Here is an 11714-nt window from a genome sequence, read left to right as displayed (position 1 = left end):
ATACAAAAAGTAATGTAGGTGTGCTGTAAAGTTTTTTTTTTTTTGTAATTTCTTAAAATCATAAACATTAACATTTGTCTAGAATCCAATCATTATTTTATGCATTGTCATCCATCTTTTGCCTACGAGTGTATACACACAAACACATTCTGGTCTATATAAAAATGTGTCTCTATATAGATCTATACATATACACAGACACTAAATATGGAACACACTATACATATTTTATTGTTTTATTTTTAAAAATTTTGGGTTAATTTATAACATTTGCACCTATTTTGGAGTTCAGTGCAACATTTGAAGAGATATACACAGCAAAAACCATTCAAACCAGTTAGACAGCCTTTCTTTTTCTTTTCTAAAGATTTATTTTATTTATCTGAAAGGCAGAGAGAGAAGAAGATGAGAAGAAGAGAGAGAGATCTATCTGATGATTCACTCCCCAAATGGCCACAATGGCCAGGAGCCAGGAGCTTCTTCTGGGTCTCCCGGATGGGTGCAGGGGCCCAGGAGTCCAGGTACTTGAGCCATCTGCTGCTGCTTTCCCAGGTCATTAGCAGGGAGTTTCTGTGCCACAGCGCTGGCCACTACAGCCTCCCCCCCCCCTCAGAAGTTTATTAGGTAGAGTTTGGGCACGGTAAAAGCCCTGAAACAGTCACCCCTGGCTTAGCATAACTGGACTAGGAACCTTTGCTTGGTGACATGCTCTCATTGAGATGAAAGCTCTGATTTTTACAGGGGAGCTGCCTGGCTCAATGTCTCAGAGCCCCAGCTCAGACTGCTTTTAAAAAGGTCAACCAGAGAGAGGCAAGTCCCCAAGAGAGGGGACTAGACCTGGCCCGATGCAGAAGCCCCTGCTCGAGATGAAAACCAACAGGCTGCCCAGGTTTTTGTTAGGTTCCACAGAAGGAGACCAAGGGGACCAAGACCCCTAACAGAAAGACCAGTTTCTCGAAGACAGGGGTATGAAGGAATGACAGAGGGAAAGACTCAGCGGTTTATAAGGGAGAGAGATCAGTCGTGATTCCTCATTGGTATCTGACCTGGAAACCCAAACTGCATTGAACCAGACCTTCCTGGCTACCCCTGGCACCCTACTGGGCAGGGGAGCTATGTGGAAGGTCTAAATTAAGCAGGACAGAGGGTGCTTGAATGAGAGAGCAAAGCAGGCTATGCAGCTGCATTGCTCTCCCAGGTTCTATCACGTTTACAAATACACACACAAATACATTACATACAATAGTGAGTCTGGGTGGCAGGCTCCCCACAGGGGGCCTGGCTGACCCAGTTACACGTCTCAGGAGTTCTAGGAAGGGGCACTGTGCTCCCAGATGAGTGCTCCATGTGTTCTCTCTCGCCCAGGGAAGCCCTACCCCAGCCCACCGGTCCTCAGGTTCAGTTTGTCCAGTTTGGAGAATTGCCATAGGTGGGTTTGGAGGCTTGAGACTTGGGCTGCAGGGAGCTGGGCTGGCTGAGCCGCTCTGGGCATCCTGCGGAAGCTGGTGGTGCAGCAGCTGAGTGTGGGGCAGCTGCTGGAGCGGCAAGATGTGCAGGAAAGGTGGGGTGGATAGCCAGGGGCTGCCCCAGGGGCTAGGAGCCAGGGAGAGCCTAAGGCAGGCTGAAAGGTGGAGGGGTCCCTGCATGAAATCCCTGCTTGTCAAACGCCTTGTTGTAGACAGAAGCAGTCATATCAGGGAGGCCAGTGGTGCTTGGAGACACTGATTTCCCTTTGCCAGACCCAGAACCCCCAGACTTGCTGTGATCCTGTGGTGATCCACCATAGCCAGCCTTATAGTGTAGTCTCCCGCCGCTGTCCCCTAGGCCAAGTCGGCGTAACCTGTGCTGTAGCTATGCTGGCCACAACCACCAGCTTGCTGGAAGTGGGTGCTGGGATGCTGAGCTTCACACCATGCTGTTTGGCTGATGCTGGAGGGACAAACATGGTGGGCCCATGGTGGGCACGGGGCACGCCTGTGTAGGGAGAGGCAAGTATAGCTGTAGCCAGGTGGTAGCGCAGGATTCGCAGAAGGTCTGGGACTGGCCCTGCTGGGGATGATGATCGGGTAGTCAGGAAGCAGTCCTCCAGGGCCCAGGAGGTACTGGCTGTGCACAGCGGCGGCATCCCCTGGGGCAAATGCCCAGGCGCTGCTGGGCGTGGTCACAGTGGTCCCACCCAGGCAGAGGCTGTTGGCTGTGTTCATGCCACTGGGCAGGCTGACTCCTGGGGCTGTGGCACTTGAGGAAGATGTGGCTGCCGTTGAGTAGGTGGCTGGGGCAATGTAGTCTTTCCATTTCCTTACCTTTTCTGCGCATTTGGAGCCTCTCAGCTCTGTTCTGGTTCTTTGTACACAATAAGACACATGATTGTGAACTGCAGTTACCCCACTGTTCTGCAGAATGCTCAGACTTGTTACTTCTCTTCAATTGTATTTTGGTACTTTTAATATTTCACTTAAATATCTTTTCGTGTTGATATGATTGATAATATATAACTCTTTTATTATTGAAGTTATTTTTTGGAGAATTCCATTAGCACCATGGACAATAAGAGATGTAGATATCCTGAGTTCAAAGTGACTCTCTGGAAAGGCATAGAAACCCCAGGAAGCAATGTTTTCTAAGAGTTAGATGCATCTGGGGCTGGTGCCATGGTGCAGTAGTAGGTTAAGCCTCTGCCTGCGGCACCGTCATCGCATATGGGCGCTGGTTCGAGTATTGGCTGCTCCACTTCAAATCCAACTCTCTTCTATGGCCTGGGAGAGCAGTGGAAGATGGCCCAAGTGCTTGGGCCTCTGTACTCGCATGAGAGACCTGGAAGAAGCTCCTGGATCCTGGCTTCAGCCTGGTCCAGCACCCCCAGGCATTTTGCAGCCATTTGGGAAGTGAACCAGTGGATGGAAGACCTTTCTCTTTGTCTCTCTCTCTCTGTCTGTCTATAACTTTACCTCTTAAATAAATAAATAAATCTTAAAAAAAGAGTTAGATGTATCTCCAAATTATTCCTGGAAGATGAAACTGTTTAAAAATGATTTTGAATTCCTCATCCTCTGGTTTTAGCAGTTACTCTCTACAATAAGCTTTCTGAAACAAACATTTTTTTTATTTACAGGTAGAGTTATACACAGTGAGAGAGAAAGAGAGAGAGAGAGAGACAGAGACAGAGACAGAGAGACAGACAGAAAAGTCTTCCTTCCAGTGGTTCACCCCCCCAAATGGCCGCTGTGGCTGGTGCTGCGCCAATCAGAAGCCAGGAGCCAGGTGCTTCTTCCTGGTCTCCCATGCAGGTGGGTACAGGGCCCAAGGACTTGGGCCATCTTCCACTGCCTTCCCAGGCCACAGCAGAGAGCTGACCTGGAAGAGGAGCAGCTGGGACCAGAACCCGGCACCCACATGGGATGCCGGTGCCGCAGGTGGAGGATCAACCAAGTGAGCCAAGGCGCCGGCCCATGTGTTTTGATTCCATTGTGTTACTGATTTATATTGAGGACACACTACATGCCAAGTGTAGTGCTAGATGATTTATGATTTTTCATACTAATCCTTCTAGCAGTACTTAGACAAACCTATTGTTATCTCTCTTAGAGAAGAGCAGAGAGAATTATCTGTATTTGGAAGCACTGTGGGTGATGGAAAAGTGGGTAAGATATACACTGCTTACCCTAACAGTATATTAGCTAACTCTTGGGGCCATTGATTTGAACAAGAAAATGCATGTGATGTACTATGTATCATACCAGAGATGTAGTAAATGCTCAATAAATTTTATCAATGATGAGAATGAGAAGGAAGATCATGGTATTGCAGGAGTAACATTGAAAAGGTAGGACAAGGCCAGAGCATGCTACTTGAAAGCAAGGAATCGATTGAAATGTCATTTCAGTCTCTTTTCCTTGTGGAGCAGTTATAGTATTTCCATTAGGAGAGATATCCATGGTCGATATTATCAATACTAGATATAATAGGAAGAGGAAATTCTTATGCTTCTAAACTATGTGATGAGTTTGGGAAATGTTTTCCCCACTTACAAGTGAAGGTCAAAATTTAACTTTTAAAAAATTCTTAATTTTTTCCAATATATTAGTTTACATATTATGACTATTTTTTTCATGTTCAATTTTAATAAGGTGGAGATTTGAGAATAGAGTTAATTATAAAGAAACACACATTTATTACCATATTGTAACACTCTAGGTAGTGGTTAATTAAAGATTCAATTTTTTAAATTAGCATATTATACTTAGTGATTCCAGACAAAAGGGAAGATGCAGAGTTTAGAGGAAAGAGAATCAAGCTTGAAGTTCAGAAACCTTAAACAGAAAATAACTTGATGAACTTGAGTAAGTTATTCAGCATTTCAGAGTTTCAATTTCTTTCTCTTTTTAAAGTATTTATTAATTTGAAAAAGTTACAGAGGGGAAGAGACAGAGACACAGAGAGAGGCCCTCCATCAGTTGATACATTCCCCAAAAGGCCATAATAGCCAGGGCTGGGCCAGGCAGACGCCAGGAGGCTAGATCTCCATCCAGGTCTACCATGTGAGTGGCAGGGTCCCAAGTACTTGGGCCATCTTCCACAGCTTTCCCAAGTGCATTAACAGGTAGCTGGCTCAGAAGTGGAGTATCTGGGCCTCAAATCACTACTCACATGGAAGGCCAGCATCACAGTCAGTAGCTTAACCCACTATGTCACATCACCAGCCCCAGAATTTCCTATTCCAAAATTTTAAAAAGGTAGTCTATAAGAGCATTGTTGCATATTTATACTTCACTTCTTGGTAATCATTTATTTTCTTTTTTTATGATCCTTATAATTATCTTACAATGTGTTAGGCAGGCATTGTTACACTCATTTAACACACAAAGAAACTGAAATTCAGAAAGATTAAATGGATGCCCAATGTCACATAGCTAACATGCATTACATTTAAGACTCAAAATTCTGTTTGCTATTTCACATAGAATATTCTCTTTGCATTACATATTGAAATTTTCTAAGAAGCAGAATGATAAATGGAAGACAGACCTGGCTTCTAAGTCCAGCTCTCTCACTAAGAAGCTGCATGATATTGTGCAAGTTACATTGTTTCTCTGAGCCATCTTTTTCTTATTCATAAAGAGAGAAATGATTAATTTTACAAGATATCTTCAGAGTATGCATCATCACCATTTTCCTAAATAAGCAGAGAAAAATAAACTGCTTTGTTCAACATTGCACAGTAAGTGGTAGAGAGAAACTGCTTCTGTTTCCAGAATGATGCAACTTTTCTAGCAAGGGGTAATTATCGACATGGTTCAAAAGACTAAGGAAAGAAATGAATGTATCTCTTACCTGCTAAGATGCATATTGAAATCCACCCCCTCAGTGTAATAACAGGTAAAGAGGAGAAATTCCCTACTGTCCATGATTTACTATAATCCCCATCCTAGGAAATCCTCTACTATATGATGACAAGGGTGATAGAATACTCCAATTAGTCTACAGAACAGTGGTTCTCACCAACATTTTTCTAGGGGCCATGTGCGAGTGTCTGAAAAGGAGGAAGTTATTCTAGGTAATTATGTGTGTTTCATGGGTGGTGTGCTTCATTCCCGCACTTAGAAGTAGTGGTGATGCTGCTGATAATGGAGATGATTGCTAATGAATAATCCATGCATGGTGTTGAATTGGCACCCACAAGGCAAACTTTTTAAGGAGTTATACTCTGTATTTAATTAGCTTTTCATCTGAGCACATACTGTGCATTCTCTATGCCTCGCAAACCACCCCTTGATGACACGTGCACCGAACCTTCTCCTCATCCTTCATATCTCAGTTCTATAATGGCTCTCCTCCAGGAAACCTTCCCTAAGGTTTTCACCAGTTTGCCTCTTTAGTGGAAATCTGTTGTTTTTACCAGCACAACAAAGACTTTGCTTCTGGGAAATACAGCTTGGTTTTCTTTGAAAGAACTTATTTTCCCCCATGTATGCAGTGTTGATAAGGTTATCAATCAAGGCCATCTCCTCTTCCAGAACCAAGTAATGGGAATATGACCTGCACTAGGCCATGTTGACTCTCTCTCAGAGCATCATTGCAGAGATGGAAACCTGCCAATTCATCTGAAGGTCCTGTCCATTAATCCCTGCTCCCTGCATCCCTGAAGCCACTCTGCTTCTTGTTTCTCACATTCCTGATCTATCAGCCATTTCTTCTTTACAGTGAGTTGCCCCATATCCTGACAACACTTTTCATCTTTGTTTATGTTAGCCTAAGTAGATTCTGGTTGCTTGTAACTGAAGAACCTAATCATACAAGGGGTTTTTGAAAAGTTGATGCATATTATGAAGAACGTATGAATGAATTTCAAACTTTTTTTGCCACAAAAACCACATCTTTCAATTCCATTTCATATGATCTTTTGAAGTACCCTCAAACATCCTTATTGTATGGTCTCCTTAATAACTCTTAATTTATTTTGTGAGTATATATTTTTGTTGATTAGTTGATTTATATATATCACTGCCGGTAAGTTGTAAGCTCCAGGAAGACAAAATTATATCCCCAATTCATAAAATGCTATTTAGCCACTTTCTAGAAACTTCATAAAATTCTGTTTCATTTGATGAATGAATGGAGTTTCAAGCTCTCACTGTTCTCTACTGTTTTTCAGTATGGGGTCCTCACCAGCACATGTCACTAGAATTGCTCTCCTAATACTTCATGTTTGGAGCCTTTACTTTTTCTCAGTCTCTGGCATTCTCCCTCTCCATCCTTATCCCCCCCCCCACTGTCTGTCTGTCTGTCTCTCTCTCTCACTCTCCCCCCCCTCTATTTTCTCCTCCCTCCTCCCACCCCCTTCCCCAAACTTCAACTACACTGATGTCCACACAGGATTGGATTTATTCCTTATCATAAAACTTCTCTTCAACATTCTTTTACTTTCAGAAGAAAATCAAAAGCCTTTCAGGATCTTACGTCTGATTGCCTCTGTCGTCACAGGTTGCGCCCTATTGTATTTTTGACTCTGAACATGCAGACATTTTTCAGTTCCTAGTTGCTTCAGGCTCTCTCCCATCACTGTACTTTTGAACAAACTGTCATCTCTTCCTGCAATGAATTCTGTTGCTCTCTCTCCCCTTCAGTCTTCAGTCCTAGAGTTTCTTTCTCCATAAAGCTTCTTTCTCCCACCACCATGTCCACCTTCACTCAATATTGGGCTAGGTTAGATGACCTGCCTTTGGGCTCCCAAAGCTCCTTCTGTACAACTCTTCTCTTACATTTATGTTTTATTTATTTTTAAGCGTTTTTTTAATTTTTTTTACTTATTTGACAGGCAGAATGACAGAGAGGGAGGGAGGCAGGGAGGGAGAGAGAGAGAGATGGCCCATCTACTGGTTTACTCCCCAAATGGCCTCAATGGCCAAGGCTGGGCCAGCACAAAGCCAGTAGCCTGGAACTGCATCCAGGGGTCCCACATTGGTGGCAGGGACCCAAGCACTTAGACTATCCTCTGCTACCTCCCAGGCGTATTAGCAGGGAGCTGGATCAGAAGTAGAGCAGCCAGGACTCAAACTAGCACTCCAATATGAGATGTTAGCAGTGCAGGTTACAGCCTGATTCTCTTCACCACAATCCTGCTTCCCTTTTTAAGGTTTCAGTTGTTCTATCTTCCCCCTTTAAGCTGAGCCTCTCAAGGACAGAGATCATAACTCTCATCTGCATATCTTCAGAATCCAGCATAATACCAAGAATATAGAAAGTGTTCTCTATAAATGTTTACATTAAAAATAGACAAGATAAAGTGTTGAAGAGTAGATGCTTAGCCTAGTGATTCAGATGCTCACATGTCATGTTTAAGTAGCAGGGCTCGATTCCCAGCTCTGGCTCCTGATTCCAGCCTTTTTTTTTAAAAAAAAAAGATTTATTTATTTACTTGAAAGTCAGAGTAACACAGAGAGAGAAGAGAAGAGAAGAGAAGAGAGAGAGAGAGAGAGAGAGAGAGAGAGGTCTTCCATCTGCTGGTTTACTCCCCAATTGGCTGCAATAGCCGGACCTGTGCCGATCTGAAGCCAGGAGCCAGGAGCTTCTTCTGGGTCTCCCACATGGGTGCAGGGGCCAAGGACTTGGGCCATCTTCCACTGCCTTCCCAGGCTACAGCAGAGAGCTGGTTAGGAAGTGGAGCAGCCGGGTCTCAAACCTGCACCCATATGGGATACCAGCACTGCAGGAGGCAGCTTAACCTGCTATGCCACAGTGCTGGCCACTCCAGCTTCTTGCTAATGCATACTGGGAGACATTAGGTGATGGTCAGACAGTTTGGTTCCTTCCACCCAGATCAGGGCCTAGTCCAGCCTCTGAAATTATGGCCATTTAGGGAGTGAATCAGCAGATGGGAGTTCTCTCTCTCTCTTTCTCTGTCTCTATCAAATAAGTAAATATGATTTTAAGATTGAATGATTCCACTAGCTGAACTCTCCAGTGCAATTTTAACCTATACTTTTTTCTTATAGGACTTACTGATTTCAACTTTACATTGTTAATATCTATGTACATGTGTTATTTCTACTGTTTTTATTCTTTAAAGATAGAGTTTGTCTTCTCCTATATATGTTATGTAGCATCTGACATTATTTCCCATCCTACCAGAGTTGTATAACAATTACCCATTGAAAAAGTGATGAGTCAACCCATGTTAAATAATGATGGTTCAGTGTATTAAAACGTGTGTTTGAAATATTTACAATTCATAAAAAGCTTTACGGTGACAATGACTTATTTCTAACAGAATGAACTCAAAACATGGAACTTTGGGTTAAGATGGAAAAGAATGTATGAGAAGCCTTTCTTGACGCATCTTCGGTTTTATTACTTGAACAACTAAAATTTCACCTTAAATAAATATAGCAAGACTTGAAGTTATATAGTTTTCTGAAATACTGAGTCATTTAGTAGTATGCAGAAATGAAGATCTACAATATGTTGGTAGATACTTTCTAGGATAACACTGATTCCTCATGTATTTGAATGACATCATGAAAGGAAAAAAAAAAGTATCTTTTTCAGAATGTTTGGGTATATATACTTAGTTCTTTTAAAAAATATCATAAGAGAGGAACGAAAAGGACAAGCCCAAGACTGCAGAGATACATTTAAACATTCAATCATAAGCAGCTGAATCTTTGTGTCAGGTTCCAGGTTTGGTTGGTTAGACAATGAGGTTAGTATAATGTCAGATGAATCAGCAAATTGGCCAAACAGTATTGAGGTTAGGCAATATATGGGATTAGGTACATTTGTTTATAATGTAGTGTTTTTGCTTATGTAAATCTTTCGTGAATTCTACTTGAATAAGAAAAATTTCGGTAAGATGTAAGATTAAAATGGAAATGGAAAGAAAGAAAATCTAGTAGCTTGTACTTGAGTCTTGCTTTTAATAAATATTAAAATAATACCATCAGAGGCATGCTAGCTAAGCAAGATCAAATTTAATGGAAATCTGATTCTTATTCCTCTTTTTTACTAAAGGCTAATATTTGATATACCTAAGTCTAATAATCACCCTATGTATAATATTATTAGTGGGTATGATTTGAAATGAGAGGAACCAGGTAGTGTTTTTGAAGATACATTTTATGTCCATGATAGTGCCCATACCATTGTTGATGAATGATGAATGATTCAATACACCTGTTTACCTCCACGAAGTGGTGTTAGTCTCACATACCTCTCCCCCCCCCCAACCAAACTGCCTTTTCAAAAGCAACCGGAGTCTCCAAAGACATTTCTCTGTCTCCTCCCCTCCCCTCCTCCCCTCCCCTCTCTTCTCCTCCCCTCCCCTCCTCCCCTCCCCTCTCTTCTCCTCCCCTCCCTCTCCCCACCCTCCCCCTCCCCCTCCCTCTCTCATGCATTGGTTCAGGAGGAACATGGATTGAGAATCAGGGGAAATTGGAGTTTACCTCTATAAAAGATACCTTTGAAAAAAAATCATGGGGCTGGCACTGTGGTGCAGCAGATTAATGCCCTGACCTGAATTGCTGGCATCCCATATGGGTGCCGGTCCAAGCCCCGGCTGTGCCTCTTCTGATCCAGCTCTCTGCTATGGCCTGGGAAAGCAGTAGAAAATGGCCTAAGTCCTTGGGCCCCTTCACCCAAGTGGGAGATCTGGAAGAAGGTCCTGGCTCCTGGCTTCGGATCGGCACAGCTCCAGCCATTGCAGCCACTTGGGGAGTGAACCATCGGATGGAAGACCTCTCTCTCTCTCTCTTTCTGCCTCTCCTCTCTCTGTGTAACTCTGACTTTCAAATAAATAAATAAATCTTTAAGAAAAAATACTCCTGTTTAAAAAAAAGAAAAAAGCATGGCAAAACTCTGACTTTCAAATAAATAAATAAATCTTTAAGAAAAAATACTCCTGTTTAAAAAAAAAGAAAAAAGCATGGCAATCCTTCCAGGAATATATTTAGTTCTGAATCTCAAAAACTTGTTTGATAACTGCCGTGATCTGGCTATGTTTGCCTTCAGAGGCTCATGTGTTGAGAGCTTGGTCCTTGGTGTGGCATTGTTGGGAAGTGGAGCCTTAAGAGGTGGGGTCTAGTGGCAAGTCCTTAAGCCAAATGGAGGCAGTGTCCTCAGAAGGAATTATAGGACTGAGTTTTCTCTCTGGCTTCCTGGTTGGCAATGTCATTACTCCCTTACATGAGCTCCTTCTGTTGCCATCTTCCATGAGGAAATGTAGACAGGGGGGTTCTTGCTAGAGACTACTATGATGTTCGGACTTTCAACTTCCAAAACTGTGAGTTAAGTAAACTTCCTTTATCAAAATTAGGCTTCTTCAGGTATTTTGTTATGGTAGTGAAAAACAGACTAATAAAACAACATAGCCATTTTTCATTTTCATAGCTGAACATTATGAGAAACAATTGCAAAGACATTGACCATCATATTTTAGCTAAAATTCACCACATGTAGGAAATGATGGATAATATTTATGAAGTTTAATCTGTTTAAAGAAGAGACTTAGGAGGTAAAATATAAGCAAATATACTGTATATTGCTCTGACAACATTTATGCAGGATACATATATATGTATTATATATACATATTTTATTGAAGAATTTCAATTTACTGTGTGCCATTGTAGAAAACACCAAAACTATTCAAGAAGTTGTTGGAAGACATTTGTCATGGTCAGCTTATCACAGAGTTTAGATTTTTGTCTCTGTTGTCTTCCAATTCTAAGACCAAATGATTTTGTGAGTGACTAGAAAGCTCAGTTTCTTTCAATTTTCATATTCTGTTTCAGCTGCAGATGTGCTTCCACATGAAGGCAGAGGAGATGCCTCCTCAATGGTCTTATTTAAGGAGAATCACTCTTCCCCATCCCTAGCATTTGCTATTAGGTCTTGTGGCAATATATGAGCATGAACTTTAGAGACGGAGAGACCTAATTGTGAATCCTAGCGTTAGTTCTCACATCTGTGTGATTTCAGGCAACTTTCTTAGGTGCTATGAGATTCAGTTTGCTCATCTATAAACTGTGGATTTTAAGGCTTAGAGTTAAAACATCTGAAGCAGCTTCTATTTTGCTTAGCTTTCCCTAGGCACAGAACAGAAGATGGTCATTATTAATTCTTTGTATTACACTATTGTTTTTCCATGAGTTCTCTGTCAAAATTCATGCAGTCCTGAAAGTGACACATTCAGATGTTATCAGCCATTATCACTATAGTCC

At 42.1% G+C, this 11714-nt stretch overlaps 1 pseudogene; it reads right to left on the bottom strand.

Annotated features, from left to right (window-relative positions):
- Nucleotides 1–1398: 1398 nt before the first annotated feature.
- The window catches only part of LOC103351998 (ubiquitin-associated protein 2 pseudogene), a 31959-nt pseudogene continuing 21643 nt past the window's right edge, over nucleotides 1399–11714 (bottom strand).

This window comes from Oryctolagus cuniculus, chromosome X (genome assembly GCF_051225735.1).
Source record: "Oryctolagus cuniculus isolate XC-2025 breed Fujian yellow rabbit chromosome X, ASM5122573v1, whole genome shotgun sequence".
Taxonomy (NCBI): domain Eukaryota; kingdom Metazoa; phylum Chordata; class Mammalia; order Lagomorpha; family Leporidae; genus Oryctolagus; species Oryctolagus cuniculus.
The sequence above is the reverse complement of the archived record's forward strand: the minus strand, read 5'-3'. Positions and strand labels throughout refer to the sequence as shown.